The sequence below is a fragment of the Lepidochelys kempii genome, chromosome 4, assembly GCF_965140285.1.
Source record: "Lepidochelys kempii isolate rLepKem1 chromosome 4, rLepKem1.hap1, whole genome shotgun sequence".
NCBI classification, from domain to species: domain Eukaryota; kingdom Metazoa; phylum Chordata; order Testudines; family Cheloniidae; genus Lepidochelys; species Lepidochelys kempii.
Genome location: NC_136383.1, coordinates 126,721,934 through 126,735,976, shown reverse-complemented (window position 1 = coordinate 126,735,976; position 14,043 = coordinate 126,721,934). Strand labels below are relative to the sequence as shown.

The 14,043-nt window shown below is 44.5% G+C and overlaps 1 protein-coding gene across 9 annotated transcripts in view; it reads right to left on the bottom strand.

Moving 5' to 3' along the window:
* The window catches only part of SPON2 (spondin 2), a 102,628-nt gene extending 90,122 nt beyond the window's left edge, over window positions 1-12,506 (bottom strand). For 8 of the 9 annotated variants that reach the window (XM_073342832.2, XM_073342827.2, XM_073342828.2 and 5 more), the window contains exon 1: window positions 12,440-12,506. The gene's annotated coding sequence lies outside the window, so the exon portion shown is untranslated. The remainder of the gene's footprint in view (window positions 1-12,439) is intronic. The other variant, XM_073342825.2, reaches the window with a different exon arrangement.
* Window positions 12,507-14,043: the final 1,537 nt, after the last annotated feature.

The window sequence follows — 14,043 nt, the reverse complement described above, 5'->3', positions numbered from 1 at the left end:
AGCCAAAATGAAGGCTGTGGAAGTCTTTCCACTGATATTAATGAGAGTTGGAGCAATCCAGAAGTACAACACATATCCATACGCCACGAATGACAAGGAGGCTAGAAGATTTTGAGACTTAAAGAAAGACGTGCTTGACGATGCTATGGAACCAATTGCTGAATGAACTGAAGTCTGTACCAGACAATGTTTCTATGAAACGTCTCTCTTCTTTTGGACTACAGTATGCTTTCTGATTCAGGACCCATCCTTTAGAAATGTTGATTTGTGTGTCCTGTATGTTTTGCTGGCATTTTTCTTGCAACTCTGTTCAGAAACAATGATCCGAATATTCTCTCTTTTTAAAAACTTTTGATTCTCTGTTTAAAATGACTCCTGCTTTGGAAGCCATTGCTGGCTTGGAATCTGTACTTCTTGTGAAATGATGTATTGCTATTTTTGTTCCTTATTTCCTTCTGTGCTGGAGGATTTGTTTATGTACGATGATTTGTTCCTGGTCACTGGATGGGGATTTAGTCTATTGAAGGAATATTTTCTGGAGTTGAGTGATATTGGGAAAGGATGGTCGTTTAGCCATACCATGCTCCAGATTTTGAGCTTCTGCTTTTTACATAACTGACAGCTTTTTCAAATCTAGCTGTTGTTGATAAGTGTACTATAATGTTTTACGATGTATCTTTGCTCTGCCTGGTTCCCTTACGATATTAATCTTTTATGTGCTTCCCCTTGTGTCCTTGCTGACCAGGACATTGACAAAAAGGTAAGTGGGTCTTCTGTAATACTTTATTGATTTATAGTTAGTGAGCAAAAGGATTATATTCTTATAATTGAAGGCTCTGTTTTGAGTCTGATACTTACATACAAACTAGCAATTTACACAAGCTGAGGATCTGCTCCATGCTGCTTTTGAAGTATATGCATTGAAGATTATGTTTATTCACTACTTGACCACATAGTGCATGCATTTAAAACTTATAATTTCACACAAATAAAAAAATGTGGCTATGGAGAAAAATATTCTAAAGCAGATAGAGTAGTTTTAAAAACAGCAGCTTGGAGCTTTAAAACTACGTAATTACCCCTTAGCTGTAGCAAAAGTTAAAGAAAGTAAAAGGTCTGGATGAAACTGGATGAAAAGGTGTTGCATCATGGATTCACCGTGAGTAATAGTAACATTAAAAAATATCAGTATCTCTCTTCAATTTAACCAAACACCAAATACCTAAAATCAGAGGTTAGGACTTGTGAACAGCCCTTGAAAAGTCAAAATACATAAAATTATCCTCTTCAGAAAACAAAGAATAATAATAGACCCATGCACTTGACCAGGTGTTTTTTAGAAGCATCATTTAACTCTATGGTGTCCTTGGTAAAGTTAGCTAATATAATCAAGCAGAATACCGAATATATCCTCTGTGCAGTCCAAAATTTGATCTAGCAGGAGCATAGATAAGATGATCTAATGCATCTTTTCCCCTCTCTAAATACAATCATTATTATGTGACTATAATATAGATATATACACATACACACACATTTTATTCTGTAAAGGAACTAATGTTTGGCCAATTTTTCAATAGCACATATCAGTAAAATCCCAAACATATCAAACTGTGAGCTGAAGTGGGTAGTGACTGAAAGATAAGGCATTCAGAGCATGTAAAATTACCTAAACAAAAATGTTATGTATGGCTCTAAGTAATGTTATTCTTTTTTTCCTAACCCTTAAATAGAGTCACTAAATGATACTTCCAAATTTAGTTATATTTACAAATGGACTAAAGTGCACAGTTACAGAGGGACACTGGCTAGAAATGAGGCGAGAAGCGCATAATTTAAACTCATATTGGTGCCAGCACAGACCAAATTAACTCAGTGTTCAAAGTTTATTACTGGGGTATTTTTGGTCAAGGGGAATTCTCTTCTTTCCCTAAGAGACAAGTCCAGAGAAAGAAAAGGAGTACTTGTGGCACCTTAGAGACTAACCAATTTATTTGAGCATGAGCTTTCGTGAGCTACAGCTCACTTCATCGGATGCATACCGTGGAAACTGCAGCAGACTTTATATACACACAGAGAATATGAAACAATACCTCCTCCCACCCCACTGTCCTGCTGGTAATAGCTTATCTAAAGTGATCATCAAGTTGGGCCATTTCCAGCACAAATCCAGGTTTTCTCGCCCTCCACCCCCCCACACAAATTCACTCTCCTGCTGGTGATAGCCCATCCAAAGTGACAACTCTCCACACAATGTGCATGACAATCAAGTTGGGCCATTTCCTGCACAAATCCAGGCTCTCCCACCCCCTCCCAAAAACCACACACACGTTTGTGTGTGTGGTTTCTGGGAGGGGGGTGGGGGGGCGAGAGAACCCGGACCCGTGCAGGAAATGGCCCAACCGGACTGCCATGCACACCGCGCGGAGAGCCGCCACCCCAGATGGGCCATCACCAGCAGGAGAGCGAATCCGCGTGGGGGGGGGTGGAGGGCGAGAAAACCTGGACCCGCGCCGGAAATGGCCCAACTTTTTGTATGTGAAAAACGACCTTACTGTTTTTCCTACTTATTTAGGTGTGCATGGGACTTTAAACACATACAGCAAACAACAATGAGGTCACACTCCTTAGCATCCACATAAAGGCCTGAACATGAAAATTCTGCACAGAGAATGGCTGGACTTCTATATAAGACAGATAACATATAATGGCAACTGACCACAGAGATAGGGATTGTTCACAGGAAATAAGGTGAAGGGAAGACAGTTCAATATGTGGGATTTATGCATCTCCTCATTTAGCCATCGTAATCCTGAAATCCACGCCTATTAAAAAGCTTATTTCCCAGGGTCTCAGAACTGGTGTTTTTTAACCCAAGGCAGGCAGGATAAATGCCTCTGTTGGGGGTGGAGGGGGAAATCAAGAGAGCAATGGTCATTGGGTTTGGAGCTGGTTAATCTAAGCAAGCTCTGGCGCCCTCACGGGTCCCAGGTGGGCTCGATGCTACCTGGTCTGACTCAGCTAGGCTTGGCCCAGCATGGTACAGCCAAGCTCAGCTATGTTCAACCCAAAAAGAAAAGTTTCAGAGTGGCAGCCGTGTTGGTCTGTATTCGCAGGGGGAGGGGGAGTGCTTGTGGCACCTTGGAGACTAGCCAGTTTGTTTGAGCGTGGGCTTTCGTGGGCTGCGGCTCGCTTCGTCGGATGCGTGCCGTGGAGGCTGCGGCAGACTTTGTATGCACACGGAGAGTGTGGGGCGGTGCCTCCTCCCACCCCACTGTCCTGCTGGTGGTGGCTTGTCTGGAGTGATCATCGGGTTGGGCCATTTCCGGCGCAGGTCCAGGTTTTCTCGCCCTCCACCCCCCCACGCGGATTCGCTCTCCTGCTGGTGATGGCCCATCCGGGGTGGCGGCTCTCCGTGCGGTGTGCATGGCAGTCCGGTTGGGCCATTTCCTGCACAGGTCTGGGTTCTCTCGCCCCCCCACCCCCCTCCCAGAAACCACACACACAAATGTGTGTGTGGTTTTTGGGAAGGGGGGGGGGCTGGGAGAGCCTGGATTTGTGCAGGAAATGGCCCAACTTGATTGTCATGCACATTGTGTGGAGAGTTGTCACTTTGGATGGGCTATCACCAGCAGGAGAGTGAATTTGTGTGGGGGGGTGGAGGGCGAGAAAACCTAGATTTGTGCTGGAAATGGCCCAACTTGATGATCACTTTAGATAAGCTATTACCAGCAGGACAGTGGGGTGGGAGGAGGTATTGTTTCATATTCTCTGTGTGTATATAAAGTCTGCTGCAGTTTCCACGGTATGCATCCGATGAAGTGAGCTGTAGCTCACGAAAGCTCATGCTCAAATAAATTGGTTAGTCTCTAAGGTGCCACAAGTACTCCTTTTCTTTTTGCGAATACAGACTAACACGGCTGTTACTCTGAAAAAAGTCCAGAGAAAGTGTTTTTTAATAACATCCTCCAATTCTGGCATTCAAGCCTTCTGCAAGCAGTCAGGACAAGTCATCCTTTCTTTTAAAAATGCTAGGAAATAAATATGCAGCTGAGTTTTGCTGGGACAGTGATTTTCAAGATAGTTTGTATGGACCTCTCAGTTTTTAAAAACAATTTAAAAAAAGAATTAGTAGGTGTGCCCTGAAATATATGGTTCTTGCTAGAGGTTACTTAGAACCTCTTAGCACTGACCCCTTAACAAAAGCATCTTAAGATATGAAAAAGTTCATAATGAGATTGTCAGTTTTTATAACTAAAATCAGGAGGAGCATTTTCTAAAGATTGTCATTCTGCAGTCAGTTGTCCTATTATTCTCCAAAGAGTTCTCTCACCCTGGGATTTCCAGGGAGCTTTCTAACATCTAAGTACTTTGCTGTATAGTATCTGTCACATTGCATCCATCCCCTGTATCTGAGCAGAGAACCATTGTACAACTGTAGAATCTGAAAAGACATGCCAAGTAGTAAGTAACCTCAAGAAAATCAGATGGATGATCATGATTTATAGAAAATTAAAAAATTATTTTTGGCAGAAGCATACTGAAGCCTGTGTAAAACTGATCTGGGCAGGGGAATGATGAGTTCAGAAAGTAACATCAATCCACAGAATCACGTTTGGATTAAGACAAGCTACTGGCTTAGCAAGATTTTGATTTAAAAAAAAAAACCAGCAAGGAAGTATTGTAGATATTGCTAGATTCCATTGAGAGGTGCATCTGCAGCACACATGGGCATACCCAGCATGGGTGGTGGTATGGGCTAGCTGTCCAACTACAACCTACATACTCGACCATAACCTATGCCGCTGCCTATACTGTCATAGCTACACTGCTACTTTTAGCACGCTAGCTCCATCAAAGCTACACATGCTGCCCTCACCCCTCCTGACTGCAGTTTAGTGTGTTTAGAATCGCATCATTTCTATGAAGATGCTTATAGAATTCAAGCCAAACAAACAAGTGAGAACCAATAAGGTAAATCTACAGGGCTGTGTCTAGTTTTCATTTCTCGGTCTTTGCTTGGGAGGAAAATTCCCTACCAAATGACCTTTGGGCTCCAAAGCAGCATAGTTAGCTTAACTTTTCATGTCATGGTGCTAGTATTTAAGGGCTAAAACAGGATTCACAAGCAGAATGCCTGGGTTCTTTTCCAAAGGCAGTATGTGCCCTTGGGAAAGTCACTTAGGCCAAAATATTAAATCTCAGGAGTCTAATGCTAGGGCCCTAAATCCATATTTTGGGGGAATAAATAAGGGTCCTGCATTTTTCAGAGGTGCTGAGCACCCACACCTCCCACTGAAGCAACTGATGGTCTCGTTGATAAACTCTGCTGGAGTTGTGGATGCTCAGAATCTCTAAAAATAAAGAACCCTTATTTAGGTGTCTGACTTTAGACTCCCAATGGCTGACTTTCTCTGTGCCTCTATTTGTATCTATAAAATGGAAATAAAAATTTTAAAACTAAGTGAAGATCCGATATTATATAAGAGATGAATGTTAAGGATCTAAACCTGAAAAAAGGAGTGGGAGATTAAGACTTTTAACTCTGCCCTGTAGCGACACTAGAAGAGGAAAATGTATAAGAGACGGGGGAAGCTAATGTGCCTTTAAAAAGAAGTTATCTATCAGGGACCACAAACACTAACATTTCTTGATCATAATTGTATGATTATTGCACAGTGTCACTACAGGGCAGAGTTAAGGTTGTCTGGGTGCCTTAAATGAAATTCTGACCACATGGAAGTCAATGACAGTTTTGCCATTCAGTGCGGTCAGGATTTCACCCATACATACTTTAACATGTTTGGATTTTTTAAAAATGCAAATGTAACTCTGAATATCCTGGCTTTGTAATACTCAGTTTGGGTATACTTACAACATCCCTGTAATTTCTTTAATCTGAAGTTACTGATTTGGACTCTAAAAATTAATTCCATTTTTTCTCTTGGATATGTATGGATATAAATTACTTGATCCTGAGCTCTTAGAAACTTGTTGATTAAATGTAATCTATTTCATTTCCACATTAAAATGTAGCGTGTGTGAAACTTTGCTGTCTGGTTAACAGCTATTGGTCTCTTGTTTCCGGGTTTGTTTTTGTCACTATATTTCCTATATTTAGAGTTGCATGTGTTTTCTTTCAACAGTTCTCTAGATCTCATTTTGCAGACTGTTTTCACCAAGATCATGAATAATTAGGTATACGATAGTGGTTTTGTAACCTGTAATCAGAACTGAAAATCGTAATGATGTTGTTTGCACAATTATAGTTTAAGATTGTATCAGTCTTTCCATTTTAAGCCTCTACTTTTAAGAACTGATACCTGGGACACTGGTTTTACATTGGTGCCAAATATTTTTGCACGTTTTCAACAAGAAAGAATATTTAATTTTTAAAGTTGAAACAGTTACATGATCTCAGAAAAAAAAAAACAAAAAAAAACCTCTCTCCTGTAACAAAAAATTTTCCCTGATTTTACACCTCGTACTGCACTAATCATACTTCAGTCAAGGAAGGTTAGATGGGATTCCCTGCAAAGCCCTGTAGTGCTGGTCCTATAGGAGATTAAGGGATTAACTAGAGAGTGACTGAAAGTACTTCCTTTCCCCAGGAGCATATTGTGTTGCCTCCGAATAGCTCCAAGGTTTTTCCTGCCCTGAGGAACAAAAGAATCAAACCTAGATCTTTCATGTTGAAGAGCATTAATGATAGAACCACTATCTCACATACACTGTCATCTGAAATGTTGTAGACCTTGGGCCAGATTCATACGAGGGTCTTCTTCTAGCAGAGCTTCTGGCAGAAGACCCCAGTAGCAGGAAGCCCTCCAGGTGAGGTGGTTGCATAGGTGAAACTAAGCAAAAACTTCCATCTGCGGGAGCTGGAGTGCTAAGGGGATGGCAAGGCCTGAAAAAAAAACTTGGTAGGGTGTCCAAGAGATGTGCTGATGCAGGGCTACCCCTCAACATCTTCCACTTGTGGGAGATCTATGCAACCTGGTTTGTAAATCAAAGTTGCTCTCCCAACAAACCATCAACCAGAAAATGTTGCAAGCAACACTGTCTGCCTTCTCCTGTTCCTTCTATGCCTTTAGCAGGATAGAACCACAGTATAATTTCACTAAAAGTAAGCCCCCCAAACTCCCAAGCCTTCTGTCATTTGCCTAGTAGGCTTATTCAAATTCAGCCCATAAGAAGCAAGGCCACAAAGACCAGCTTCTACCCATTCAGCTAACCCTCTCCCTCTGCAATGCTGCTGGTTTTGCTGATCTCACTACTTAGCCTTCAGTATTCTTGACCTTTCAGATGTTTGCTCTGCTCTGTTTTAGGTCATTCTAATTAGGTTAAAGTATCCAAAAGTTAAAATGGTTGGTAGGGCACCAGCCTGGGGCTCGGGAGGCAGAGTTTCAATTTCCTGCTCCACCCCAGACTTCCTATAAATTGGGGACAATAGCACTGTCCTACCTCACCAGGGCATTGTGAGGATTAAATACATTAGATTCTGAGACTCTCAAATAATGTAGTAACAGGGGCCATATAAGTGTGATAGATATAAATCTCATCCAAAGCTTCATCCAAACTGCATGAGCCCCTTGGGTTTGTAAAATTAGGCAGAAACCTGGTGAGAATAGGCTTTCTCCTGAGATTTCCAGCATTTTTACTTCCGGTACCAGATGGAAATACAGCAAGACAGACTCTTGATATTTTGGCACTTCCAATTCTGGTCCTGCCTGGACAGGGAGTATGAGAGTTATTGTTTTTTCCAATCAATGTGACCATCTCTCCCCACCACTTTAATGAAATACTTGGTTTATAAAGCCCATATGCTTTTTATAAAGGAAGTAATGATGCTGCTATGTAACATGTGAGTTTGCCCAGGGAGAGAGAAATATCATGATGTCAATTTTTATGCACATTCCCACTGAATGCAATGACAGTAAAAGCACAAATCAATCAATAGCAGAATACTGCATAACCTTCTATGGATTTTCTGCAACTCTCTGTGTAGCATCACTGAAGTTAATATATAGGGAACATCTTCTGTGTTTGAACTAGATACCTTAGAACTAGGTTCTATAGAAATGCAGACACACAGAATGGGAATGGGAGTTGCAAGTAGTGTATAGCCCTCAAGCTGTAACATGACTTAATGTAACTGATCAGTTAGAGCACTAATAAAGATGACAGATAGATGTAGATGCAATGGGCCATATGTAAGCGGGGGAATAGTCCTGCTATTGTGGGGAATTTTCCTGGCTTCTGTACTACCCCGGTGAAGTGGGCGAGCAAAAGGACCTGAGTCCTCGCTCCCACTTCCTTTACCCAGTGGCCTCCCTGCCCTTGAGGACTCCCCTTCCACTCTCCTGTCTGGCAGAGTCCTTGTAACCCCAACAAGGCTGGGCCCAGGATTCCTGGGGGGCTCAACCCCCAACCCTGCTGTGGTCACCTAGGACAGGGGCTAGGGTGTCCCCACTCCGGGGTACTCTCTCTGCACTGGGCACTTCTCTGACCCACTGACCATTACATACAAGTTAAAGCAAATGCAAGTTATTTAATCAACAATTAATTTTAAAAAGAATAAGGAAAAATGGGAAAGGTTAAAGGAAACATCACCCCGCTCTGTGGCAGGGAACATCACAAGCAGTGTCTCTGGAACGTCCGGGCCATTCACAGTCTGTTCCTTGTAAGTCCCCGGCCTTCTTCTCAGGCCCTGGCTGTGCTGTAGAGATGCTGTGGGTTGGACACTTGCTCTGGTGGTGGCCACACGCTCTCAGGCTCTAAGTGGTAGGACCCTTCTTTCCAGTATCGCCCCCGTCCTGTTGCGGTTATGATCCAAGCCTGGCCTGCAAAGCCCCTTGGCTGAGGCATCTCCCTGTGCTGGGCCCGCTGCCCAGGGTCCCCCTCGCTCTCCCCAGCTGCTCACTGCACCCAGCTCCAGACTGCTCCAGCCCCAGCTCCACCACTCGGTCTCTGCACTGCTGCTACTGCTCTGCCTCCAGCTCCCGGGGCTGCTTCTCTGGCCCCTCTGGCTCTGGTTGCTGCAGCTCTGCTCCCAGGACAGGTCTGCTCTGCAGGCTGCTTCTGTGACTCGGCTCCCAGCACTGACCTGCTTCCTGGTTGCTGCAGCTCTGCTCCCAGGGCAAGTCTGCTCTCTCTGGGCTGTGCCTCTGGCTGTGGGGCTGCAGCTCTGCTCCCAGGACAGGGGCTGCTCTCACTGGATCTGGCCCAGCTCTGTTCCCCAGCTCAGCTTGGACCCCTGCTTTCTCCTTAGCTCAGCCCCACTCTGTCTGACCCAGGCAAATCCAGCTCACACAGAGGACGGGACCTCCCTGGCCTCCTGACTCCCCGATTAGCCTGCCCGCCCTGTCATTCAGGCTGACATGGAGCATTGGCCTCTCCCCATTGTTCCTGGGGGCTGTCAGTCTCAGGGTCCTGATTCCCCATCGACCCTTCCCCCTTTTAGTACTGGGAGCTAGCCAACCAAAACATCCCCACTGAATATTAGTAAGGGGGCAACAGTCCCCTTACACATATACACCAGAACAATAGTGAATATTTGCTATATTTGTTTGGTTTGTGAAAATCTGGGGCCTGATTCTGCTTTCTCTAAGTTTTACAGTAGTGGGACTGTCCATTGGGGCAGAGCCTCAAGTATGCTCCAGTCACTTTGCACTGCTCCAGGGGTGCACCTCAACCCTAAAGCCAGCAAATACAGCCCCTTCAGATTTTTCTTGTGTAGGTACGTTCTCCAGCAGCATACAGCTGCCATAACAGTTCATGTGCCGCACTTCTCCCTGTCCTCTGTAACAGCTTCTGGGGTTTCTTAGTAGCTAGCACAGGTGGTAGCAACCTCATGGGTTTGCTTCACCCTATATTGTATCTAAGAGAGCGCCCATATTAAGGATAGTGTCCTGCCGGTCTTATTCATGCAAGTAGTCCCACTGATTTCACTGCGAGTAATCAAACTAATCAAAATCCATTCACTCCACAGAGAGCTAGCTCAAGTCCCGTTGCCTGTTTAGGAGGTGCAAGGGTGGCCCATTGGCATACCAGCCACACAGGAGATGCCTCCACACCCTACGAATCACAGAAAGGGTCTCTAGCCCCACAGTTGAAGTAGGCTGGGGGTCAGGCCAGAAGATCCACAGAACCACTTTGGGACTGCTCCAGTAAACTCCTGACCCCATGCAACCGGTGCATAGGCACTGTGACCACTCTTCCAACTCCTCGACTGGAGTAGCTACTCTAAGGGGCAGTGCAGAAGCCCTGCTCTCTAATTCTGGGTTGGACTTCGCTAGCTGCGCTGCATTCCACGCGCATAGACCGTGAGCACCGGGGCTGTATGGTGTTGATTTCACCCTTAAATAAAGAATACTCTCCTAAGTAAAGCTTTGCAGAGGCAGGCCCTTAATAAGAGTCATTTTTTTGTCCTTTGCAAACTTTACAGGTGAAACCCTTGGGAATGTGACCCAATCTAAACAGAGAGCTCATAAACATTTGGGAATAGATTCTATACTTCCCCGTAGTTTATTGGTGAATTAATTCTAATATATTCAGATTACATCATGAAGTGCAATGTAAAAATATTTCAAAAAGTGTGTCTTAATAGGGAGTGAAAATCTGATGAACAGCAGTAATTCAGAGAAGGAACCCATGGTCCATCTTCTATTTATTTGGAAACATTATTGCCTTAAAAACCCTTAAATATATTGCTGTTTTTATGGCTCAAAAATCTTTATTTTGAAGATTTTTATTATTCTCTTACAATAAACATAGATTTACAAATGGTTTAAGCTAAAATGGATCATTTACTACCAACAGTGCTTCAGGCACATCATTGATTAATCCAAGTGTGATAAAACAACCTAGTGTTTATTATTCTCTTAAAGTCGGAGTTAAATCTGCATACTTGGAAACACTGAAGCAATATCTTAGTCCAGAGCTATTGGAGTATGAATTATTCAAGTCTAGTTTTTTTTCCTTTTACATTCATGAATCCCCAGAATGCTTTTGTAATATATATTAGTGCAAGCCATGTTTCTAATTATTAAAGAAAAAACAAATCAGAAGGCACTGTATATGTGAGGGGGGGTCAATGTTTTATTTATCTTCTTTTGAGAAGAAGTATGAATCTCCTTGGAAGTAAGTCATTCAATATTTGCAGTATATTTAAAGTTGTGGTCCACAGAGAGAGTACAGTTTGCATAGCAACATTCCTCAGTTCAAATCAGTTTTGCAAATAAACTTCTTCTTACATCCTGTTAGACTGGAAATACCCAAGATATACCCATTCAAGAGCAGCACTGGCAACTTACCAGAAGCCTGTGGGCCACAACTCATTTTGAATAAATGCAGCCAACTGCCAGAGTAGAAATCTTATGTGCATGTGTTCTCCAGAACAAGGTTCACGCAGCTGAGTTAAGTTAAATGCTTAACTTGATTGCACAAACATTTGTGAACAGGTCCATTGCCTTAACTGCTGCAAAATGGCATAGGAATGCCACAGAGGTACTTTGTAGAACAGGTCAAAAAAAGCAAACACACACAACAATCATGCTACTCCTGGATCCTATTATTTGTACTTAAAAAGAAAAGGAGTACTTGTGGCACCTTAGAGACTAACCAATTTATTTGAGCATGAGCTTTCATGAGCTACAGCTCACTTCATCGGATGCATACCGTGGAAACTGCAGCAGACTTTATATACAAATGATCTCTGTGTGTATATAAAGTCTGCTGCAGTTTCCACGGTATGCATCCGATGAAGTGAGCTGTAGCTCACAAAAGCTCATGCTCAAATAAATTGGTTAGTCTCTAAGGTGCCACAAGTACTCCTTTTCTTTTTGCGAATACAGACTAACATGGCTGTTACTCTGAAACCTATTTGTACTTAGTGTCTTCTTCAGCAATACCTATGCAGCTTAGTGGTGCTCTCGATCAACCCCAGGGATTAAACTGAGAAAACATGGTTCAGCAGTAGAGCACTGGAAATTCAGAAAAGCTGGCTTCTATTTCTGGCTCTGCCACTGAACTGCTGTGGGACCTCATGCAACTCACTGCATCTACTGTACTTCTGTTTCCCGTCCACCCTCCTATCTATTTAGATTGTATGTTTCTTCAGGGCAGACAATATTTCTTACTATGGGATTGTTCTAGGCACTATGCAATCAGACCTCAGTCTTTGGTGGGATTCGACTGTAATAATAACAAAGACAGAATTTTGAAAAATTCATCATCTGCCTGTAACCATTTCACTTCTTGCCTTTTTGCTCCTTAAAGTATGCTTGTTTTCCTTACCAATAATTAACGCTTAATACAAGAGTGACACTCATTTAGTCAGGATGCTATTGCATACATGGGGCTATGATCATAAGCATACAGAACATCAGTAAAAATACACCACCTTTTCTGTAATAATATAACAGGAGTTAATACTTACCAGATGGAAGGCAGGGAGATACAGCAAGCAGCAGTCAGTCACAAAATGGCTGCAGCTTCTTGGTTCTGCCCATTTTAAAGGGGCAGCCCCAGAAGGACATGCTGGAGAAAAGGCTCCTGTAAAAAGACAATTAAGTGAGAAGAGCTGATAGGGACTTAGGCCGAGATCCACAAAGGGACTTCGGTATTGCTACACCTAACTTTTGGGTGCCCTGAAAAATCATGGGAATCCACAAACCCTGGGTCTGGCACTTAGGCTCCCTATACAATGCATGAAGAGAGATAGGCATCTGAGAATGGGATCCACAAAAGCCGGCACACTAGATGAGCAGTCATCTAACCTAGCCAATAGCAGCCACCACCAAAGAGGGGTGTGTCCTTAAGCAGGATTGCCAACCCCCCTGGTTTCTCTCGGAGTCTCCCGGAATAGGGGTCTCTCTCCTGGAGACTACTGAAGCCAAACCGGGAGATTTTAGGCCACTAAAGTCTGGCGGCACAGCAGGGCTAAGGCAGGCTCCTGCCTGCCCTGGCGCCACGCCACTCCTGAAAGCGGCCGCCATGTTCCTGTGGCCCCAGGGGGGTGGGGAGGGGGATGAAGGGGGCAGGTGTCTCCACACACTGCCCCCACCTTGAGCCACGACTCCACAGCTTCCATTGTCCAGGAACTGCAGCTAATGGGAGCTGCGGGGGCGGTACCTTCAGGCAGGGGCAGTGCGCGAGATCCCTGACCCCCCACTCCCCGGGGCCACAGGAACGTGGCAGCCACTTCAAGGAGCAGCATGCGGAAGGGGCAGTGTGCGGAGACCTTGGCCCCACTTACCTTGGGCAGCTCCCGGTCAGCAGCGCAGTGGGGCTAAGGCAGGCTCCACCTCTGCAGCTCCCATTAGTCGCAGTTCCCAGCCAATGGGAGCTGTGGAGTCGGTGCTCGGGGATTGGGCAGTGCATGGAGACCCCTGTCCTCCTAGGGGCCACAGGGATGTGCTGACCACTTTCAGGAGTGGCACGAGGCCAGGGTCAGGGCAAGCAGAGAATCTGCCTTAGCCCTACCGTGCTGCTGACTGGGAACCGCCCAAGGTAAGTGCCACCCGGCCAAAGCCAGCAGGACCAGGACCAGGGGAGTGAGAGGCTCCTGGCTGGCTGCTAGGACTGAGCCTAAGACAGTTTGCTAGCAGGGACCAGGGGAGCATTGAGGGAGCTCCTGGTTGGCTATGGGGACTGAGCAGGGACGGAGCCTGGTCAGGGCTGCAGGAAAATAGTGTCTCCATGGAAGAAGCTCTGGGGATATGGCCCCATACCAGAACTGGACTGGTTTATAGATTGTGGCCACACCCAACCAGAGGGGTGCTCGTGAGAGGTGACCCTGTTACAGTAAGGGTGTCAGAATCAGACCCCTAAAATAATCTTGACATAGGATAATGGCTTTCAGATAGCACAGTAACAAGCTTAACCTCTATGTGGGCTTCATAAAAAGATGTCAAAACTAGAAATCCTGCCATTGACTTCAATGGGTGCAGATTCTGGCTCTGAATGATTGTGCGCCAAATTCCACAGTCCTTAACCGAGCACAACTCCCATTAAATTCAAGGGAGTGTTGCTTGATTAAGA